The sequence below is a fragment of the Felis catus genome, chromosome D2 (assembly GCF_018350175.1).
Source record: "Felis catus isolate Fca126 chromosome D2, F.catus_Fca126_mat1.0, whole genome shotgun sequence".
In the NCBI taxonomy this organism is placed as follows: Eukaryota; Metazoa; Chordata; class Mammalia; order Carnivora; family Felidae; genus Felis; species Felis catus.
This window is the reverse complement of record NC_058378.1, coordinates 28,806,851-28,828,961: the sequence shown is the minus strand read 5'-3', so window position 1 is coordinate 28,828,961 and position 22,111 is coordinate 28,806,851. Positions and strand designations below refer to the sequence as shown.

General features: G+C 37.7%; 1 protein-coding gene across 4 annotated transcripts in view; it reads left to right on the top strand.

Moving 5' to 3' along the window:
* CTNNA3 (catenin alpha 3) overlaps window positions 1-22,111 on the top strand; it is a 1,783,011-nt gene that overhangs the window by 174,067 nt on the left and 1,586,833 nt on the right. The gene's annotated exons all lie outside the window — the stretch shown is intronic.

Here is a 22,111-nt window from a genome sequence, read left to right as displayed (position 1 = left end):
ATACAGTTTTGATTACTACTGCTTTGTAATACCTCTTGAAATCTGATATTATGGTACCTCCAGTTTTGTTCCTTGTTTTCAAGATTGCTTTGGCTATACAGGATCTTTTGTGGTTACATACAAATTTTAGGATTATTTTTTATTCTGTGAAAAATGCTGTTGGTGTTTTGTTAAGGATTGTATTAAATCTGTAGATTGCTTTGAGTAGTATGGACATTTTAACAATCTTTATTCTTCCAATCCATGAGCATTTACCCAACCATTTAAAAATGTAAAAGCCACTAGAGAGTATAATGTAAGCAGAGTCAGTGAAGGACAAATACCATATGATCTCACTCATATGTGGAATTTAAGAAACAAATGAACAAATGGAGAAAAAAAGAGAGAGAGGGACAAATCAAGAAACAGACTCATAACTATACAGAACAAACTGATGGTTACTAGGGGGGAAGAGTAGGGGGATGGGTTAAATATGTGATGGGGCTTAAGGAATGCACTTGTGATGAGCACTGGGTGATGTATGGAATTATTGAATCACTATATTGTACACTTGAAGCTAATAAAACCCTGTATGTTAAAAAAAATGTAAAAGCCATTTTTAGCTTGTGGGTCGTATATATAAACAGTGCAGGCTAGATTTTGCCTGTTTCCCATAGTTTACTGACTTTGTCTTAGATAAAAGAACTGAGTATTCAGACTTCCAAAAGAGTTTCACTTATAACTTGTTAAGAATGTTAAGTTTGTCAGGGCACCTGGGTGGCTCAGTTGGTTAAGCGGCCAACTTCAGCTCAGGTCATGATCTCAAGGTTCGTGGGTTTGAGCCCTGCGTTGGGCTCTGTGCTGACAGCTCAGAGCCTGGAACCTTCTTTGGATTTTGTGTCTCCCTTTCTCTGCCCCTTCCCCACTTGTGCTCTGTCTCTCTGCCTCTCTCCCAAAAATAAATAAACATTAACAAAAATTTTTAAATTGCTCAGACCAAATTTATCATTGGTGGGATGGGTAAAATGAAAAGACAGTTAAAGCCTTTGTTGATTTTTATGCCAAAGAGAGCTAATATTTATAGCACAAATTCTGTGTTTTAGCTAGTGGGCTCTTTGGGGTTCGCAGGGATTTCTGAGGGAAGTGTATTATGCTCAGGGTTTTGCTGTGACATTTTTGTAAATGAGAGTTTTCAGCATTCCTTTTACCCACTCTTTCAGTGATCTTGATATTCCCTCATGGACAGAAGTTAGTTGCAGCGTAAATACTGCTTTTCTACTACCTTATTATAATAGTTATTCACCATATATAACAGTTATTATAGTGACAATTCCAGTGCACTTACACATACATTCATTCTCTTTTCCTTTATCTCCTATACAGGTAGTTTTTAATCCATTGCTTTTTGACTACTAAAAAAATATGCCTGACTTTAAACAATCAAAAAATAACCTCTCTTAAGGGCCTTACAAAAACCATTATACATTTTAATTAAGCTTTAATAATTTAAGTCATATTTAAAAACCATTTTGTGTTTTTTAAAATTTATTTTTGAGAGAGGTAGAGCATGAGCAGAGAGGAGGGGGGAGCAGAGAGAGAGTGAGACACAGAATCTGAAGGCTCCAGGCTCCAAGCTGTCAGCACAGAGCCCAATGCGGTGCTTGAACCCATGAACCACGAAATCATGACCTGAGCTGAAGTCGGACGCTTAACTGACTGAGACACCCAGGCCCCCCCAGATCATATTTTTTATATCAAATTTTTTATGTGCTTATTGGCCATTTATATTTAGTCTTTGGAGAAATGTCTATTTAGATTCTTTTCCCATTAAAAAAGGGTGGGTTGTCTTTTTATTGTTGAATTGTAAGAATTTTTAAAATAGATTGTAGATATAAATCTCTTATTGGATATATGATTTACAAATATTTTCTTCCAATCTGTGGGTTGCCTTTTCACTTTTTTGATGTTGTCTTTTGAAATAAAAAGGTTTAAAATTTACTAAAAACTGCCTTATTCAGGTATAATTGAGATACAGAAAACTGATATTTAATGTATACAACTTGATGTATTTGTTAATAAGTATACAACCATGAGACCATTCTCATTCAATGCTGTAAACTTATCCATCACTTTCAAAAGTTCCCTCGCTTTTTTTTTTCTGGTAATAGCACTTAACATAAGATGTACCCTCTTAGTGAATTTTTTAAACTTAAATTTTAGTAACGTACAGTGCAATATTGGTTTTAGGAGTAGAATTCAGCGATTCATTACTTATATACAATATCCAGTGCTCATCACAAGTGCACTCCTTAATACCCATCACCCATCTAGCCCATCTCCCATCCATCTCCCTCCATCAATCCTCTCTTCTCTACTGTTAAGTGGTTTGTTTCTCTCTCTCCTCTGCCCCCTTCCCATATGTTTATCTGTTTTGTTACTTAAAATCCACATGAGTTAAATCATGTGGTATTAGTCTTTCTCTGACTGATTTATTTTACTTGGCATAATACATTCTAGCTCCATCCACATCATTGCAAATGGCAAGATTTTATTGTTTTTGATGTCTGAGTAATATTTTATTGTATATATATATATATATATATATATATATATAGTATATATATATAGTATATATATATATATATATACTACTCTTATTTATCCTTTTATCATTTGTGCTCACTCCATATTTTGGCTATTGTTGATCATGCTGCTATAAACATTGGGGTATATGTACCCTGTTTGAATCTGTATTTCTGTATCCTTTGGTAAATATCTAATAGTGCAATGGCTGGGACATAGGGTAGCTCTATTTTTAGTTTTTTGAGGAACCTTCATACTCTTCTCCAGAATGGGTGTACCAGTTTGCATTCCCACCAACAGTATAAGAGTGTTCCCCTTTCTCCACATCTTCGCCAACACCCGTTGTTTCTTGTGTTGTTAATTTTAGCCATTCCGACAGGGGTGACCTTGTATATCATCATGGTTTTGATTTGTATTTCCCTGACGATGAGTGATGTTCAGCATCTTTTTTTAAAAAATGTTTTTAATGTTTATTTTTGAGAGAGAGAGAGAGAGAGAGAGAGAGAGAGAGAGAGAGAGAGAGAGCAAGCAGGGGAGGAGCAGAGAGAGAGGGAGACACAAATCCAAAGCAGGCTGAGCTGTCAGCACAGAGCCCCATGCAGAGCTCAAGCCCACGAACAGTGACATCATGACCTGAGCCAAAGTCGGATGCTCAACTGACTGAGCCATCCAGACACCCCAGATGTTCAGCATCTTTTCATGTGTCTGTTAGCCATATGGATGTCTTCTTTGGAAAAGTATCTATTCATGTTTTCTTCCCATTTCTTCACTGGGTTATTTGTTTTTTGGGTGTTGAGTTTGATAAGTTCTTTATAGATTTTGGAGACTAAACCTTTGTCAGAAATGTCATTTACAAATATCCTCTCCTATTCCATAGGCTGCCTTTTAGTTGTGTTGATTGTTACCTTCACTGTGCAGAAGATTTTTTTATCTTGGTGAAGTCCCAAAAGTTCATGTTTGCTTTTGTTTCCCTTGCTTTCAGTGACGTGTCTAGTGAGAAGTTGATCCAGCAGATGTCAAAGAGGTTACTGCCTGTGTTCTCCTCTAGAATTTTAAGGGTTTCCTCTCTCATATTAGGGTCTTTCATCCATTTTGAATTTATTTTTGTGTATGCTGTATGAGAGTGGTTCAGTTTCATTCTTTTGCATGTTGCTACCCAGTTTTCCCAGCACCATTTGTTGAAGAGACTGTCTTTTTTCCATTGGATATTCTTTCCTGCTTTGTTGAAGATCAATTGACCGTATAGTAGTAGATCCATTTCTGTGTTTTCTGTTCTGTTCCTTTGATCTATAGAATGATTTGCAAATATTGAACCAGACCTGTAGCCTAGCAATAAATCCCACTTGATTGGGTAAATAATTCTTTTAATGTACTGTTGAATTTGATTTCCTAGTATCTTGTTGAGAATTTTTGTATCCAGGCTCATTAGTGATATTGGCCTGTAATTCTCCTTTTAGTAGGGTCTTTGTCTGGTTTTGGAATCAAGGTAATTCTGGCTTTATAGAATGAAGTTGGAAGTTTTCCTTCCATTTCCTTCCATTTTTTGGAACAGTTTGAGAAAAATAGGTATTAACTGTTCTTTAATTGTGTGTAGAATTCTCCTGGGAAGCCATCTAGCCCTGGACTTCTGTTTTTGGGAGATTTTTGATTACTGATTCAACTTCTTTTCTGCTTATGGGTCTGTTCAAGTTTTCTAATACTTCCTGTTTCAGTTGTGGTAGTTTGTGAATTTCTAGGAATTTGTCCATTTCTTCTAGATTGCCAGTTTGTTGGCATATAAATTTTCATAGTATTCTCATAATTGTATTTCTGTGGTGTGGTGATCTGTCCTCTTTCATTTATGATTTTATCTTTCTCTTTTCTTTTTGGTAAGTCTGACTCGGGATTTATCTATTTGTTAATTCTTTCAAAGAACCAGGTCTTAGTTTTCTTGAGCTTTTAGGTTTTTTGTTTGTTTCTGTATCATTTGTTTCTGCTCTAATCTTTATTATTTCCCATCTTCTGCTGGATTCAGGCTTTATTTGCTGTTTCTCTTTTAGCTCCTACAGGTATAATGTTAGGTTGTATATCTGGGACCTTTCTTGCTTCTTGAGGTATGCCTGAATTACAATGTACTTCCCCCTTTGGATGGCCTTTGTCTTGTCCCAGAGGGTTTGGACTGTCATGTTTTCATTTTCATTTACTTCCATGTACTTTTTAATTTTGTCTTTAATACCCTGGTAAACCCATTCTTTCTTTAGCAGGATGTTCTTTAACTTCCATGTACTTGAGGGCTTTCCAAATTTTTTCTTGTGGTTGACTTCAAGTTTCATAGTGTTATGATTTGAAAATATGGATGGTATGATCTCAATTTTTTTGTGCTTTTTTAAGGCTGATTTGTGACCAAGTATGTGATCCATTCTGGAGACTGTAAGAATGTGTATGCTGCTGCTTTAGGATGAAATATTCTGAATATATCTGTTAAGTCCATCTGGTACAGTGTGTCATTCAAAGCCATTGTTTCCTTATTGATTTTCTGCTTAGATGATCTGTCTATTGCTATAAGTGGGGTGTTAAAGTTCCCTACTATTGTTATCAATGAGTTTTTTATGTTTGTTATTAATTGATTTATATATTTGGGTACTTCAAGTTGGGGCATACATATTTGCAACTGTTAGATCTTCTTGATGGATAGACTCTTTGATTTTGATGTCATGGCCTTCAGTATCTCTTGTTACAGTCTTTGGTTTAAAATCTAATTTGTATTATATAAGTGTGGCTACTCCAGCTTTCTTTTGGTGTCCATTAGCATGATAACTCAATCTCCTCCCCTCACTTTCAATCTGCCAACGTCCTTAGGTCTCAAGTGAGTCTCTTGTAGTCAGCATATAAATTGATCTTGTTTTTTTTTTTTTTTAATCCATTCTGATATCCTGTGTCGTTTGATTGGAGCTTTAGTCCATTTACATTCAGAGTGATATTTGAAAGATATTGAAGGAGTTTAGTGCAATTGTGTTACCTGTATAGTTGGTATTCTTGGTGATGTTGTTTGTTCCTTTTCGTCTTTGTTGCTTTTGATCATTTTTTCCCCTTCTACTTAAAGAGTCCCTTGTAAAATTTCTTGCAGGGGTTGTTTAGTGGTATTGAACTCCTTTGGTTTTTGTCTTGCAAAGTCTTTATCTCTCCTATTCTGAATGACCGCCTTACTAGAGAAAGTATTCTTGGCTGCATATTTTTCCCATTCAGCACATTGAATATATCCTGCCATTTCCTCTGGTCTGCCAAGTCTCTGTGGACAGATTTGCTGTGAACCTGATTTGTCTTCCCTTGTACTTTAAGGACTTTTTTTCCCTTGCTGCTTTCATGATTCTTTCCTTGTCTGTGTATTTTGTGAATTTGACTGTGGTATGCACTGGTAATGGTCGACTTTTGTTGAATTTAATGGGAGTTCTTGGTGCATCTTGAATTTTGATGTCTGTATCCTTCCCCAGATTAGGGAAGTTTTCACCTAAAATTTGTTCGGATAAACCTTCTGCCCCTTTTTCTTTCTCTTCATCTTCTGGGACTCCTATGGTTATGAATGTTGTTATGTTTCATTCATTCACTGAGTTCTCTAAGTCTGCCTTTGTGAACCATGATTTTTATATCCCTCTTCTTTTCCGCTTCATTATTTTCCATAATTCTATCTGCTCCATCACTAATTCATTCCTCTGCCTTGTCCATCCTCACTCTTATGGCATCCATTTGGTACTATATCTTGGTTATGACATTTTTAATTGCGGCCTGTGTAGATTTTGGTACTTCTATCTCTGAAGAAAGGGATTCTCAGGTATCTTCTATGCTTTTTTTTTTTTTTTAAGCCTAGCTAGTATCCTTATAATCATTGTTTTAAATTCTAATTCAGACAGTTTGCTTATATCTCTATTAATTAAATCCCTGTGAGTGGTACTTCCTGTCTTTCCTTGTGGTGAATTTCTCTGTCTCTTCAGAGAAAGAAAAAAAAAGGGGGGGCACGTGGGTGGCTCATTTGGTTGATCATCCGACTTCGGCTCAGGTCATGATCTCATGGTTTGTGAGTTGGAGCCCCGCGTCGGGCTCTGTGCTGATAACTTAGAGCCTGGAGCTTACTTTGGATTTTCTCTCTCTTGCTCTCTGCCCCTCCCCCACTAGTGCTCTTTCTCTTAAAAATAAATAAATGTAAAAAAAATTTAATAAAAAAATTTAAAAAAAGAAAAAATAGAAGAAGGAAGAAGAAAAAAAAACCCAACCCCCGTCCTCAAGTCAAAACCACCCCCCACTACAAAAACAAAAACAAAAACAAAAAAATTCCACTCTAATATGGATCCTGGGTGTGTTTTGGTCTGCTTGTTTAAAGAATCTATATCCCAAAATAATTCAATTTCTTATTGAAACAATAAGAAAATAAATGAAAGTAATAAAAAATAAAGAATAAAAGTAAACAGGAAGCTAGATCTTATTTCCCTTAGAGCTGAAGCTTTGTAGCACTTTTGTTCAGTAGACTTGGTGCAAGAGAAGGGTTTGTGCTGGTCATCTGTGGGAAAGGTCAGCTGTTTGGTTTCTCAGGCTAACTTGTTTCACTGGAAATATGCCAGGGTACAGGGATATAAGTCTTGGTATAAGTGGCTCCAACCTCCACTATGTGGCTCTGTTTTGCTCCTTGAAGTCTTTCAGTGCTGAAGAGCAGGATGAGTATGGCCATCACTGCTCTCTAGCCAGGGAGCTGAAAGATGACCCTCCGCCCCTCCACTCTTCAAGGAACCTTCACAGAAGAGCAATCACCCAACCTATGTTCCCAGTATCTGTCAGAACCCTGCATTTACCCTGTCTGTATCCAAGCTTTTGTATGTCAGATGTACAAATGAGTTTTAAAACTACAAATTTTAGGGACTCCCCCAGTGTGGACCTGTTCTGTTCCTCTGGGGGAGGGTCTTGCTGTACTTTTGCTGGCCCCAGCAAGGAAAGCTGTCACTCTGTGCTGCAGTAGTTCAGAATTTATGTCAAAACTGAGCAGAAAGTTGGGACCCCTTCTTGTTGCCCTCAGCCCTGGTATCCCACTCCTATGCCTGGAAACAGCATAGCACATTGGCACCCCTGTCCTTCTTATGACCCAGGGGATCCTCAGACCATGCTATCACTTCTGGAGTTCTGCTCCACTTCACCACTTTTAGGTCAGGCACATTCCCACCTGTAGTGGATTTTTAAAAGTTCAGGTTTTGTGTTCCATTGCTTATAATGCTTTCCAGTAGCCTCCGTAAGCAGACTCCCTTCCTGCTGGTGTACCTGCCACTTTGTCTCCCCCAAATCCACTCTCTGCACCTCCTACCTTCCAGAAGGTGGGTGTTTTTTTTACTTGTAGACTTGCAGTTTTTGTTCTCTTAGACCTCTGATTGATTTCTTGGGTGTTCAGAATGATTGATAACAATCTAGCAGTGTTCCAGGGACAAGGCAAGCTTGGGGTCTCCCTACTCCTCTGCTATCTTAACTCCCTCCTCCTCATAGTGAATTTTAAGTATATAGTATAGTGTTGATCATCATAGCCCTATGTTGTACACTAGATCCAGAACTTTTTTATGTTGCATAACTGAAACTTTGTACCCCTTGACTATCATCTCTTCATTAACCACCACCCATAGCTCCTGGCAACCATTATTCTTTCCCTGCTTCTATGAGTTTAACTGCTTTAGAGTTTACATATAAATGTGATAATACTTTCTGATCAGGCTTTCTGAGTCTGGTTTAACTTATCATAATGCTTTCAAGGGCCATTCTTGTCACAAATGGCAGGATTTCCTTCTTTTTAATGGCTGAATAGTATTTCATTGCATGTATATACTGCATTTTCTTTATTCTTTTGTGAATGGACATTTAGGTTGTTTTATATCTTTGCTGTTGGGAATAATGCAGTGAACATGAGGGTAGAAATCTCTCTTTGAGATCCATATTTCAGTTTCCTTGGATATATGCCCAGAAGTGGGATTGTTAGATTCAGTGGTGCTTGTATTTATAATTTTTTTTGAGGAATCCCCATATTATTTTTCATAGTCATTGTACCAATTCCCATTCCCATCAATAGTGTACAAGGGTTGGGGCACCTGTGTGGCTCAGTGGGTTAAGCATCCAGCTTTAGCTCAGGTCATGATTTCATAGTTTGTGGGTTCAAGTCCCACGTTGGGATTTGTGCTGACAGCTCAGAGCCTGGAGCCTGCTTCAGAATCTGTGTCTCCCTCCCTCTCTGCCCCACCCCTGATTGCACTCTGTCTCCCTCTCAAAACTAAATAAACACTAAAAAGTTAAAAAAATTTAGTGTGCAAGGGTTCCTGTTTCCGTACCTCCTTGACAACACTTATTGTCCTTAGTTTTTTTTTATTAAAATTTTTTTAATGTTTACTTTTGACAGAGAGAGCAAGTGAGCAAGCAGGGGCGGGGCAGAGAGAGAGTGAGATAGAATCTGACACAGGCTCCAGGCTCTGAGCTGTCAGCACAGAGCCCGATGTGGGGCTAGAACCCGCAAACCGTGGGATCATGACGTGAGCTGAAGTCGGACACTTAACCAACTGAACCACCTAGGTGCCCCATGTCCTTTGTTTTTTTGATAGTAGCCTTACTAACAGGTGTTGGGTGATACCTCATTGTGGTTTTGATTTGCATTTTCCTGATGATTAGTGATGTTGGGTACCTTGGTCATTGTGTGTCTTCTTTGGAAAACTATTAGGTTTGGGTTATTTGATTTTTTGCTTTGGAGTTATAGGAGTTTCTTTTTTTTTTCTTTCTATAATTTATTTATTTTTTTTATCATTTACTTCCAGGTTAGCACATAGTGCAACAGTGATTTCAGGAGTGGATTCCTTAAACCCCGTAACCATTTAGCCCATCTCCCTTCCCACAACCCCTCCAGTAACCCTCTGTTCTCTATATTTAAGAGTCTTTTATGTTTTCTCCCCCTCTCTGTTTTTATATTATTTTTACTTCCCTTCCCTTATGTTCATCTGTTTTGTATCTTAAAGTTGTCATATGAGTGAAGTCATATGATATTTGTCTATCTCTGACTAATTTCACTTAGCATAATACCCTCTAGTTCCATCCATGTAGTTGCAAGTGGCAAGATTTCATTCTCTTTGAGTGCCGAGTAATACTCCATTGTATATATGTACCACATCTTCTTTATCCATTCATCTGTCAATGGACATTTGGGCTCTTTCCATACTTTGGCTATTGTTGATAGTGCTGCTATACACATTGAGTTGCATCTGTCCCTTCGAAACAGCACACCTGTATCCCTTAGATAAATACCTAGTAGTGCAATTGCTCGGTCAAGGGTAGTTCTATTTTTAGTTTTTTGAGGAACCTCCATACTGTTTTCCAGAGTGGCTGCACCAGTTTGCATTGCCACCAGCAGTGCAAAAGAGATCCTCTTTTTCCACATCCTCGCCAACATCTGTTCTTGCCTTAGTTGTTAATGTTAGCCATTCTGACTGGTGTGAGGTGGTATTTCACTGTGGTTTTGATTTGCATTTTCCTGATGATGAGTGATGTTGAGCAGTTTTTCATGGGTTGGTTGGCCATCTGGATGTCGTCTTTGGAGAAGTGTCTATTCATGTCTTTTGCCCATTTCTTCACTGGATTATTTGTTCTTTGGGTGTTGAGTTTGATAAGTTCTTTATAGATTTTGGATACTAACCCTTGAGCTGATACATCATTTGCAAATATCTTCTCCCATTCTGTTGGTTTCCTTTTAGTTTTGCTGATTGTTTCCTTTGCTGTGCAGAAGCTTTTTTCTTGATGAGGTCCCAATAGTTTCATAGCATTGTGGTCTGAAAATACTCACAGTATGATCACGATCTTTTTGTACTTGTTGAGGGCTGATTTGTGTCTCTGTATGTGATCTGTTCTGGAGAGTGTTCCATGTGCACTGAAGAAGAATGTGTATTCTGCTGTTTTAGGATGAAATGTTGTGAATATATCAGTTAAGTCCATCCAGTCTGGCATGTCATTCAAAGTCGTTGTTTCCTTGTTGATTTTCTGTTTAGATTATCTGCCCATTGCTATAAGTGGGGGTGTGGAAGCCCCCTACTATTATGGTATTATTATCAATGAGTTTCTTTATGTTTGTGATTACTTGATTTATATATTTGGGTGCTTTCACATTTGGAGCATAAATGTTTACAATCATGAGATCTTCTTGGTGGATAGACCCCTTAATTATGATATAGTGCCCTTCTTCATCTCTTGTTACGGTCTTTATTTTAAAGTCTAGATTGTCTGATATAAGTATGGCTACTCTGGCTTTCTTTTTGTGACCATTAGCATGATAGATGGTTCTCCATCCCCTTACTTTCAATCTGAAGGTGTCTTTAGGTCTAAAGTGGGTCTTTTGTAAACAGAGTACTGATGGATCTTGTTTTATTATTCGTTCTGTTACACTATGTCTTTGGTTAGAGCATTTAGTTCATTGATATTTAGAGTGAGTACTGAAAGGTATGAATTTAGTGCCATTATGTTGCCTGTAGAGTTGGAGTTTCTGGTAGTGTTCTCTGGTCCTTTCCAGTCTTTGTTGCTTTTGGTCTTTTTTTTTTTTCTTTTCTGTCATTTCTCCCCTCAGAGAGTCCCCCTTAAAATTTCTTGCAAGACTGGTTTAGTGGTCATGAACTCCTTTAATTTCTGTTTGTCTGGGAAACTTTTTATCTCTCTTTCTATTTTGAATGACAGCCTTGCTAGATAAAGAATTCTTGGATGCATATTTTTCTGATTTAGCACATTCAGTATATCCTGCCAGTCCTTTCTGGCCTGCCATGTTTCTGTGGATAGGTCTGCTGTGAACCTGATCTGCCTTCACTTGTAGGTTAATGACTTTTTTTCCCTTACTGCTTTCATGATTCTCTCCTTGCCTGAGTATTTTGTGAATTTGATTATGATATGCCTTGTTGATGGTCAGTTTTTGTGGAATCTAACAGGAGTCCTTTGTACTTTTTGGATTTTGATGTCTGTGTCTTTCCCCAGGTTAGGAAAATTTTCCACTATGATTTGCTCTTATAACCCTTCTACCCCTTTTTCTCTGTCTTCATCTTCTGGGAACCCTATGATTCAGCTGTTGTTTCTTAAATCATGCTCTTTTGCCTTCGTCTGCCTCTTTTTTTCTGTTTCATTGTTCTCCATAAGTTTGTCCTCTGTATCGTTGATTCACTGCTCTGCCTTATCCATCCTTGCCGCTGTGGCAACCATTCGAGATTGCAGCTCAGTTATAGCATTTTAAAAATTTCATCCTGACTAGCCTTTATCTCCACAGAAAAGGATTCTAATCTGCTTTCAACCCCAGCTAGTATTCTTATTATCGTGATTCCAAATTCTGGTTCAGACATCTTGCTGTATCTTGCTTGAAGTCCTTGGCTGTCATTTCTTCCTGTCCTTTCTTTTGGGGTGAATTCCTTTGTTTCATCATTTTGAAGGAAGAAAAGGACTTAATAAGGTAAAAAAAAGTAAAACAAAAAAAGTAAAAAACAACCTAAAAATAAGTAAAGGATGCTAGATCCTAGGTGTGTTCTGGTCTGGTTGTTACAAAGGGGCTTGATTGATTAAAAAAAAAAGGAAAGATGACAAAACAAAAAAAAAAAAGGAAAATGTTTCAAAATTTGAAAAAATGAATACAATGAAATAGAATAAAATGAAATGATGGAAGTAAAAAAATAGAATTTGAAAAATTTACAAAAAAGTAAAAAATTTAGTAAGAAAAAATTAAAACTATTTTTAATAGAAATGGAAAATAAAAATAAATTTTTCCTCTTTCTGTATTCAAGAATAAGAAAAAATTAAAAAAATGGAATTGATGGACCAGCAAACAGGCTGACGTTTGGTTAAAATTACATTGGTTTCCCCTAGAATCGAACTGTGAAGCATTTTGTAGTCCATAAACTAAGCAGGCAGAGACAGTTGTGTTGTTCCTGAAGATCGGGGTTGGCCTAGATGGGCAGGGCTTAGTGTACAGGGTCTGTTCTCTACTAGATGGTGCTGCTTAGCTTACTGGGGTAGATTGTTGTGGCACCTGTAGGTGTGTATGCGCATGCCTGGGAGGGGTGAAAATAGCGTTACCCAGCTACCCAATCTCTAGTATAAGAACTGTGTGCTCTCCTCGACCAGCAATCATGCATCCTTCCTTTATCTCCTGTTTCTATCCACTCCCTGCTTATACATTGTCTGTGACCAAGCTGTCAGGTTGCCAGGTGGCACCGCCCTCCTGACTTTTATCTCAGATGTGGCTGTGTTTCCCAACCCCTCACTTCTCAGGGGCTGTGGCTTTGACCTGCTCAGACCTTCTGGGGGAGGGTCTCACTGAGCAATGACTGGGTGCTGACCTTCCTGCAGGAACATTCGGGAGACCATGCTGCTGCTGATGCCCAGAAACTTGGCTGGGTGACAGCCCCAGGAAAAGTTCACATCATAGTGTAATAGCAGTGTTTCAGGGTTTACAGAAAATAACAACACACATCTGGTGCCAGGCTTCCCCCTCAGTGTCCTTGTTCCAGCACCAGTGAATATGGTTGTTCTCTTGGGTCTGCTGGGACCTTTATCTGTGGGGATGCCACCCCACCTCTACCAAATGTGCACCGCAGGGGAACTTTCTCTCCCCGTGTGACCCAAGGACCCTGAGGACCTTGCTCTCTACTCCTGGGGATTTGCCCTTCCCACCAGAGCACCGCCAGGTATATAGCTACAGAGTTTTGGACTCTGCACTCCCCGTATTTATAGAGTCTTAATGGAATTGAAACCCTCTCCTCCTTTGTCCTTTCTCCCTTTTTTTTTGTTCAGTCCCTTGCATACTCTTTCTTTTTTCTCCAGCTGCTTTAGTGTGGGGGAATGCTTTCCATACTCTTCCCCCATCTCTTGTCCCTGCCCTCTGCAGCTTCTCTCTCCCCGAGTTCACCTCTCCGTGCTGTGTATCTGCTGAGTTCTGTGATTCAGGTTGTGCATATTGTTGTGTTAATCCTCAAACCAGTTTTCTAGGTGCGCAGGATGGTTTAGTGTTGATCTGGCTGTATTTCAGGGACGGGAGACACACAAAAAAACTTTCATGCTGTTCCGCCATCTTGGCCCCAGGAGTTTCTTATATATTTGGGATATTAACCCCTTATCAGATATACGGTTTGCTAATATTTTCTCCCAATTCCATAGGTTGCCTTTTCATTTTGTTAATTCTTTGCTTTGCAAAAGATTTTTTGTTTGATACAGTCCCCCTTGTCAATTTTTGCCTGTGCTTTTGGTGTCATATTCAAGAAATCATTGCCCAGTTTAATGTCTGCAAGCTTTTCCCCTAAGTTTTCCTTTATGAATTTTATTGCTTCAGATTTTACATTTAAGTCTTTAATCCATTTTGAGTTGATTTTCATGTATGTGTGAGAAAAGGGTCCAATTTAATTCTTTTGCATGTGGATATTGCATGTGTTGGATTTCCCAGTACCATTTATTTTATTTTATTTATTTATTAAAATTTTTTAAATCTTTGTTTATTTTTGAGAGGGGGGACAGAGAGAGAGGGAGGCACAGAATCTGAAGCAGGCTCTAGGCCCTGAGCTGTCAGCACAGAGCCTGACATGGGGCTGGAACTCATGAACCATGAGATCATGACCTGAGCCAAAGTCAGATGCTCAAATGACTGAGCCACCCAGGTGCCTCTCCCAGTACCATTTATTAAAGAGGCTATCTTTTCCCCATTATGTATTCTTGGCATCTTTATTGAAGATCAATTGACCACAAATGTATGGGCTTATTTTTGAGCCCTCTATTCTGTTTGATTGGTCTATAAGTCTGTTTTTATGCCCAACCACACTGTTTTAGATTACTATAGCTTTGTAGTATGTTTTGAATTCAGGGAGTGTGATACTTTCAGCTTTGTTCTTGTTCAAAATTGCTTTGGCTCTTTGGGGTTCAAAATTTAAAATTTTGATTTTCTGACTTATCATTTTTTTCTTTAATTACTTTGGTAGCATATAATACATTGCCTAACCCAAACTCTCAGAGTTTTCTCTAAGAGTTCTACAGTTTTGGCTCTGGGATAGGTCTGGGATATGTCTGTGATTCACTTTGAGTTAACGTTTGTGTATGGTATGAGATAGATATTCAGTTGCTGCTTCTCTCTCTCTCTCTCTCTTTCTCTTTCTGAATGTGGATATCCAATTTTCCTAGCACCATTTGTTGAAAATATTACTACCTTCCCACTGAATTTTCTTTGCACCTTACATAAATGTAAGGGTTTATCTCTGGGATATCAGTTCTATTGATTACTATAGTTTTTTACTAAGTATTGAAATTGAGAAGTGTGATTACTCCAATTTTGCTCCTTTTTCCCCCCTGAGATTGTTTTGGAAGTTCGAGGTTGTGAATTTTCTTTCAGTTGTGTGTTGCCATGGAGGAGGGTAGGGTTTATGGCAAGACTGTGTCTCAGCCTTTCCTATCTGTTTCATTGTGCAGTTTTTCTTGCTCTTCTAACATGTTGTAGTCACTCTTCTAGTTTCTGGATTTCTTTCAGAGGGAGTTATCAATATGTAGGTGTAGATTTGAGGATCCATCAATTTGAGGTGTAGATTTTCCATTTGAGGGAAAACATAAGATCAGGATCCTACTCTGTTACCATCTTGAATTGGAACTCTGAGAACAACCCATAGACTCTTAAAATTCATTTTTTATGATTTATAAAATAATGGTGAAGTCTTTAGGAATTGTTCAATATGATGATTATTATGTATATGCATTCTTTTTCAGTGGGTGCTATGGAATTCTATTTTAATATGTTATTTAGGAATACTTCTGAAGATGATTAAATTTAAAACCACTCATAAAATGGTTCCTACCCATGACACAAAAACAGACACTCAGATCACTGGAACAGAATAGAGAACCCAGAAATGGACCCACAAACATATGGCCAATTAATCTTTGGCAAAGCAGGAAAGAATATCCAATGGAATAAAGACAGGCTCTTCAGCAAGTGGTGCTGGGAAAACTGGACGGCAACATGCAGAAGAATGAACCTGGACCACTTTCTTACACCATGCACAAAAATAAACTCAAAATGGATGAAAGACCTAAATGTAAGACAGGAAGCCATCAAAATCCTCGAGGAGAAAGCAGGCAAAAACCTCTTTGATCTTGGCCGCAGCAACTTCTTACTCAACATGTCTCCAGAAGCAAGGGAAACAAAAGCAAAAATGAACTATTGGGACCTCATCAAAATAAAAAGCTTCTGCACAGCGCAGGAAACAATCAGCAAAACTAAAAGGAAACCAACAGAATGGGAGAAAATATTTGCAAGTGATGTATCAGATAGAGGGTTAGTATCTGAAATCTATAAAGACCTTATCAAACTCAGCACCCCAAAAACAAGTAATCCAGTGAAGAAACGGGCAAAAGACATGAATAGATACTTCTCCAAATATGACATCCAGATGGCCAACCAACACATGAAAAAATGCTCCACATCACTCATCATCAGGGAAATACAAATCAAAACCACAATGAGATACCACCTCACACCTGTCAGAATGGCTAACATTAACAACTAAGGCAAGAACAGATGTTGGCGAGGATGTGGAGAAAGAGGATCTCTTTTGCACTGCTGGTGGCAATGCAAGCTGGTGCAGCCACTCTGGAAAACAGTATGGAGATTCCTCAAAAAATTAAAAATAGAACTACCCTACGAGCCAGCAATTGCACTACTAGGTATTTATCCAAGGGATACAGGTATACTGTTACGAAGGGGCACATGCACCCCAATGTTTATAGCAGCACTCTCAACAATAGCCAAAGTATGGGAAGAGCCCAAATGTCCATCAATGGATGAATAGATAAGAAATTGTGGTTTATATACAAAATGGAATGCTACCTGGCAATGAGAGGGAATGAAATATGGCCTTTGGTAGCAACGTGGATGGAACTGGAGAGTGTTATGCTAGGTGAAATAAGTCATACAGAGAAAGACAGATACCATATGTTTTCACTCTTATGTGGATCCTGAGAAACTTAACAGAAGACCATAGTGGGGGGGCAAGGACAAAAAAAAAGGTTGGAGAGGGAGGAAGCCAAAATATAAGAGACTCTTAAAAACTGAGAACAAACTGAGGGTTGATGGGGGGTGGTAGGGAGGGGAGGGTGGGTGATGGGTATTGAGGAGGGCACCTGTTGGGATGAGCACTGGGTGTTGTATGGAAACTAATTTGACAATAAATTTCATATTAAAAAAAAAAAGAAGAAGTGGTACATATATACAATGGAGTATTACTCGGCAATCAAAAAGAATGAAATCGTGCCATTTGCAACTATGTGGATGGAATTAGAGGTTATTATGCTTAGCGAAATTAGTCAGAGAAAGACAAATATACTATGGCTTCACTCATTTGAGGACTTTAAGACACAGAACAGATGAACATGAGGGAAGGGAAGCAAAAATATTATAAAAACAGGGAGGGGGACAAAACATAAGAGACTCTTAAATATAGAGAACAAACAGAGGGTTACTGGAGGGGTTGTGGGAAGGGGAATGGGCTAAATGGTTAAGGGGCTTAAGGAGTCTACTCCTGAAACCATTGTTGCACTCTATGCTATCTAATTCGGATGTAAATTAAAAAAAAAAAAAGCAAAAAAAAGGTTCCTACTCAGGGATACCTGACAGAGACCATATTTTAGTTATCATTGTATACTTCAGAGTGCTTTGCTTATGGTATAGCTGAATGCATATTTGTTGCATAAATGAATGAGCTCTTTGTAAGGGTTGGATATCATTTCTTAGAAAAAAATGACAGTATTGTCACTCCCAATTTCAAAGCATGGTAATGAGATTCTTTTAGCAGACGTGAGGAAATCAAGGATGTAAATTATTGCTAATTCAGCATAATATAATAGAAGCTAAGTGGGGCGCCTGGGTGGCGCAGTCGGTTGAGCGTCCGACTTCAGCCAGGTCACGATCTCGCGGTCCGTGAGTTCCAGCCCCGCGTCAGGCTCTGGGCTGATGGCTCCGGAGCCTGGAGCCTGTTTCCAATTCTGTGTCTCCCTCTCTCTCTGCCCCTCCCCCGTTCATGCTCTGTCTCTCTCTGTCCCAAAAATAAATAAATAAATAAAAAAAAAAAGAAGCTAAGCTTACTCATACTTAGCAAATGAAATATTGGAAAAAATAGTGGATAATTGAGTCTGATATACTAGTTGTAAGATTTAGTTTTTCCCCTCAAAAGAATTAAATTGACATTGGAATAATATTAAAGAAAAAAATTTTAAAGCCTTTTAATGTTTATTCTTGAGAGAAAGAGACAGAGCATGAGTTGGGGTGGGACGGGGGGAGAGAGAGAGAGAGGGAGACAGAATCTGAAGCAGGCTCTAGGCCCTGAGCTGTCAGCACAGAGCCTGACATGGGGCTCAAACCCATGAACTGTGAGATCATGACTTGAGCTAAAGTTGGACGCTTAACCGACTGAGCCACCCAGGTGCCCCTAAATAAACGTGTATTAGTGCCAGATTAGTCAATAGGGTGTTTGGGGATAAATGCAATAGATAGCAATTGTGGGCAGCAATTGTGGTTCACAGTTTGACCATTTAATTAAGTTATAAATCCATACTATTATCTTTTTTTATTGTTCATTGTAATATATGGATAGCTATGTTTTCTTGTCATTTTGTTTTATTATTAATAGCTTTAAATACATTATACTCCTAATAGTTGGAGATAATGTAGGAATTACAATGTTAGGTTTAATACTTAGATACTTTATGTATATTGTTACCTTAAAATTATGGCCAAATTTAAATATGACATGAAATTATTTTGTCACTTTTTAGCACTGTCTGGGTGGCTCAGTCAGTTAAGCATCTGACTCTTGGTTTTGGCTCAGGTCATGATCTCATGGTTTATGAGAACAAGTCCTGTGTCAGGCTCCATGCTAACAGTGTGGAGCCTGCTTGGGATTCTCTCCCTCTCTCTCTGACCCTACTCATTCATGTTCTTGCTCTTCTCTCTCAAAATAAATAAATAAACTTAAAAAAACCTATTTGAAACTATTTTTGTCAACTTTTAAAAGTACTTCATCATTCTTTCAAAACTTTGAAGTGTCATCAGTTAGCCCTATTTTAAAAGCTCCCTTTATATTGAAGTTTATTATTATAGTTTATTTTTACGTGGACTAATGTATTTTTACATATTAATGTATAATTAAAGTTTGCCCAAGTAAGATTGAAATTAATTTCCGGTGTTTTACAGTGCTGCACAATATTTGCTTTAAGATATGTTTTTTTTTATTATTGGAAGTGAAAAGTTCATTTATTTTTGTATACATAGACACACCTCTTAAAAATTTTATTTTATCTTAACAGATGTAATGTAAACATTAGCTAATTTCTTGATGTTGGGCCAACTCCCATTTCTAGTACAAGGCTGTTAATTGAATCTCATACAATTCTTTTTGCCTAAATCACACCCATACTATATTGACTAAGATTTCTAGTTTTGGTGTCTTTAAAAAAATTTTTTTTTATTTTAAGTTTTTTAATTTTATTTTTGAGAGAGAGAGAGAGCGCGAGAAAGCATGAGTGGGGGGAGGGGCAGAGAGAGAGGGAGACACAGAATCCGAAGCAGGCTCCAGGCTTTGTGCTGTCAGCACCGAGCCTGATGCAGGGCTTGAACCCACAAACCGTGAGTTCATGACCTGAGCTGAAGTCAGACGCTTAACCAACTGAGCCACCCAGGTGCCCCTGTAGTTTTGGTGTCTTAAGGGAAGAGAACTTAATGACACTTGAGAAACTGCCAACCTGCAGCATCCTTCTTGATAGTTTATAATTTTCTCCCTTACTTTCCCCAACTTTTTTTCTTCCAGACTCAATTTGACAGTTTTTGCAACTAATTTTTATTGAGTGTCTCCTAGCATTCAAATTAATTTTCAAAGAAATAACAGGTCTTTTTTGTATTATCATTTGATAAGTTTATATATTTCTTAAAATTTCATAATTATAATTACAACTGACATCAAAAGGTTGCAGAACAAACTGACAGTCTTTTTTTTTTTTTCCCTGACAGGCTCTTGGTACATACTTCAATTAGTGGGAACAGAAGGGCTGCAGTATACTTGAAATAATCCTTTGGTATTGAGCAGGAAGGAGGGATCATTAATATGTTTCTGAGAGGGAATAAAAAGAATTGATTAATCTAGAGAGATGGTTAAGAGGAGGTCTCTTAAGAATTTCTACTATATCCCACTTGTGATGTTTGGAGACGTTTCCATCAGTTTTATGGAAGTGAACCCCACCAAATTTTATATTTTATAAACATTCATAATTTTATAGAATTAGCCCTATCAAAGCATTCTCCAGCTCATTTTGATTATTCTCAATGGTGCAGGACTCAGTGCCAGGTTGCCTATGCCCTTCTACTTTAGTTAACTCATGATGCTGTCCTCCTGTTATCTTTACCCGGCCACAGCTATTCTCTGATGATTAATGCCTTAAAGGTAGAAATTCTGCTTTCTCTGAATTGTTTTGTTAGGGGATACTGGGGCACTGCTCATTCTAGGGCTAATTATTCCCCACTATGTCTCTATCCAATATCCAATAAATCATGAAGTTTTCCATTCTGGTGGTGGGAACAAGCACTATTTCCAGTGCTGTGTGTCAAGTACTATTACCTTAAATCTTTTCAGATGGCTTTTTGTTTTTTTAACCTTAGGTAGTTTCTTCCCCATGTCTGTGTTGATCAGTAGCTGAATACTCAAGGGGGAGTTTCTGCACATCTTTGGAGTTCGCTCCCTGTGTATCACTCTTCTTTCTCATTCTCTGTTCTGTGTACGTTAGCTGCCACAATCTCTCTGGATGCTTAGTTCTGTCTCTTTAGCTCAGAGAGTTTGCCAGGCTCTGTCCTCTAATTTTCCCTTCCTGTCTGTGGCCTGGAAAGTCTCTCAAAGCAATAAGCAAGGGCTAGCCAAGATCTCATGTTGCTTGTTTCCCATTTCTCAAAGATTGCTGTCCTTTATTGCCTGATGTCCATTGCCTTCGCAACCATTTTTTTCACATATTTTGTCCGTTTTCAGGTGGGAAAAAAATCTAGTTTTGTTACTCTGCTTTGGATGGAACCAAATTACAACTTGTGATAAGAATTTACTGAGAGTTTGGAGATAATGAAAGGGAAGTAAAACACAGCCAGTATTTTACAATGACAACCATATACAGCTGCATTTGAGTCTATAGGTCTTGCTGATGTCCCTGTAGGTGCTGCTGATATTCTTGTAGCTTTCAAGCCTGAGTCCACACAGCAGTGGCTCGTTCTTTGGCCCTTAATTCTGCCATGATAAGGTTTTCTTTTAACATAGAAAACATTTTGCTCCTTACATTTAAAGTTGTCTCAAACATTGTAAATAAGGTCTTTGCTTTTTTTTTTTTTTTTAACGTCTGTGTAAGTTTAGGGCCTAATTGAAGTCATCCTCCTCTTGTCTCCCCCCACCCCCACCCAAATCAGTCTGCTCCAAAGTTAAATTCAAGCTTCTACCTTTTAGGTGTTTTGAAATTCAAATGGCTTTTTCTCAATGAAAAACAAATAAAAGCAAACCCCTAGTGCCCAGTCAGCCTCAGAACTCCATTATAGTGGAGTATGTTATTATATATTGAATCAATTAATATGCATTAGTGCATGTCACATGGTATCAAATATTAAAACACACAGAAGAGTGGCCAGAGGCATACACTAGAAATCTTAATTGAATAGTAAACATAATGTTAATTATAAAAGTTAGAGGAAATTCGATCTTTAGTATTTGCTCCTTTTCATTTTGGTTGTTCTCCTTTCTCTTCTGGATGTTTTACTTATGCAGTGTTTTTTGTTTGTTTGTTTGTTTGTTTGATTCTGATTTTAAAGCTTATAGTCAATACAATCATTTTACATGACTTTTAGAAAGTGGAGTTGTACTTTTGAATGAGGCAAAGGAACTTGCTATTTAAAAGAACCATGCAAGTATCCTATAAAGTGAAGAATATTTTGTAATGTGTCTATTTAGCCAAAAATCTTTCTTTTTTTTTTTTTTTTTACTTCTGGAGTTTATATGATCACATAAATTTTTTACACATCAGATTTTTGTATATTCAGAAGTTTTTCCATATTACACTTATATATGTACACAATCTCTTTATATGTAGATATCTTTGTAGAGTATATACTTCAGTACATTATTCAAGCAGGAATTTCATAACTGATTTTGTTGAAGATTAAAAAGAGCATGTTTTATAGGAAAGGAACAAAATGAATCTAACAGAAGACTTTCTGAACCTAGTTCTTGTGGTATTTTCGGGAGCTTCAGTAAATTGCTCTGATGTATGGAATGGGATTTCTTGAAAGAAAGGTATAGTTTTTTATTTGTATGTATATCAAAAGTGAAATTTCCTATTTATTAAATTTCAAATTAAAAGCATTAAAAGAAATATTGGAAATGATATTTCAAAAGAATAGACTTCTCATGTGTAGACTCTATAACACATGGATGCTAATATTGTAGATAGAAAGGAATTTGTTGTGCTTTTTTTTCTATTTGGAAAATAG